Genomic DNA, 2,152 nt, shown 5'->3' on the forward strand with positions numbered 1-2,152 from the left:
GCTGACCAAGAGGTGAGGCCTGCCCCCACAGAGGTGCCACCGCTTCCAGTCCTCGGCCTACCGCAGCAACCAGTGACGCTACCGGGGGCGCTGCGGCAGCATCCAGTTTGCAGCAGACAGGAGGGTGTTTGTGGCGGGGCTGGGCCTGTATGGCTCCAGCTCCGGGAAAGCCAAGTACAGTGTGAAGATCAAGCTCAAGTGCCTGGGGGTGGTCCTCGCCCAGAACCTGACCAGGTTCGTGTCCAACGGCTCCAGCAGCACCTTCCTGATCTGGTTCGAGCACCCAGTGCAGGTGGAGCAGGACACCTTTTACATGACCAGCACCATGCTGGATGTCAGCAAGCTCAGCTACTTCGGGCAGGAGGGACTGATGGAGGTGCAGTGCAGGAAGGTGACCTTCCAGTTCCAGTGCTCCTCCAACAGCACCAACAGCACCAGGGTGCAGGGCAGGCAGATCCCCAAGCTCATCTTCTATGCCTGAGGCCGTGGGCGTACGGGTGCTGGGGAGACAGAGGGCCGCACCCTTTCTCCTCGGCAGGACAGGCTTCAGGACTCCTAACCTTTTGTGTGCAGCTGGCTGTAGCCAGAGGTATAAATGAAACGTTTCTACATGGCCAGACCCCTGTTCTGAATACAGGGGACTGGGCCTCATCACATCTCCTGCAACGTTGGGGTGCACACTCAGGTGGAGGGCGGATTTGGGGGCAGAGGGCAGCCCGGACCCCACCAGAGGTGCCCACACCATCTGCTTTGTGGGCTTGGCCATCCCTCCCACCCTCCTAGATTTTGTTCTGAGTTGTTCTAAGCTTAAGACCTTCCCTCCAAATCTAAAACCTCTCGAAAAGTCATTTAAAAAAACATGTCAAGAAATTATTAAAAATACAGGTACTTCTCCAAACACCAGCCGGGGGGTGGGGGGTGGGGAGTGGGCAGGGAAGAGGCGGCTGCTGGCGGCCACCTCTTCCCTGCCGCCCCCCCCCCCAAGCTGGGGGTATTTTTAATAATTTCTTGACATGGTAAAAGAATTTTACATTACAATCCAAGGGTGGTGGGGTCAGGAGAAGGAGAAGCAGAACAATCCAACAAACAAAAAGGGAAACAGAAATGCATAGAGGAAGGAATTTGAAGGGTGGGTAAGGGCATTGCCCAAGTAAAATGCAATTGGTTTGTTACTGAGTACTATTCATGGGAAGACAGCATCCTGACTCCTTCTCTATACAGCATATTGGGAGTAAAAATGATACATCCAGGTGGAAATATGATTAGGTATTGGAAGACAGACAGGAAATAAGAAGTCAGAAATAGACACTGAGTCACTGGTTGGCTAGCTGCAAATACTGACTCTCCAGTAGTGATAGAATAAGAAAGTGGGGGGATATCTCTGGAAGATTCAAGAGATAGGGGGCAAATCTTCTATGGTTTTGACTTGCCCAGCAGATTTCCACATACACACGTATAAATGCCTATGTTTGCATGCACACACATATACACATAACTGACTGCCCTCCCTGGAAGGACAGAAGAAGAAGAAGCCACCAGAAGAAGAAGCCGCCCACCTTTGGTCCAGGTGCCAGCGCCTGCGGCTGGCTGCAGCCCAAGAGACGGACAAGCTACCCGCCCGAGGTCCCAGGCTGCAGCCACCCAGAGAAGCTGCCAGCCCTGTGGTCTAGGGCGCCAGTGCCTGTGGCCAGGGAAATAGGTTCCCTCTTCTCCTACTGTAGTCATTACTTCAATATTCCCCTTCTGAATTTCTCTCCTGTGCTGCAACCCAACTCCACTTTTCATCGGACGGATAAAGAACAGAGAGAGCAGTGTTAAAAGCTTACATTTTTAAGCTCGTAAGGTTGATACTTAAACATATAAATGGAAAACTAGAGTCCTTAAGGTAACAAAGGCTACAAAGGACAAGGACACCACATGACCTATTATATCCAGCAATCCATATGGGGACTGAAAACTTTGCAATGATGACAATTAGTGAAAATATGAATCAACTAAAATAGTTGACAGGGACAATTATTCCATCGTTGAAAATATCTACATCAAATCTGTTTAAATAGATTTTCATCTGCATAATCTAACACATTCTGACAAGACCACCACAACCACCAATGTGGTCAGTGTTGTGCCGATAAATGTTTAATAACTGAGG

The 2,152-nt window shown here is 50.3% G+C and overlaps 1 pseudogene; it reads left to right on the forward strand.

Annotated features, from left to right (window-relative positions):
• LOC102774978 overlaps positions 1–617 on the forward strand; it is a 1,559-nt pseudogene extending 942 nt beyond the window's left edge.
• Positions 618–2,152: the final 1,535 nt, after the last annotated feature.

This window comes from Myotis davidii, unplaced genomic scaffold (genome assembly GCF_000327345.1).
Source record: "Myotis davidii unplaced genomic scaffold, ASM32734v1 scaffold282, whole genome shotgun sequence".
In the NCBI taxonomy this organism is placed as follows: domain Eukaryota; kingdom Metazoa; phylum Chordata; class Mammalia; order Chiroptera; family Vespertilionidae; genus Myotis; species Myotis davidii.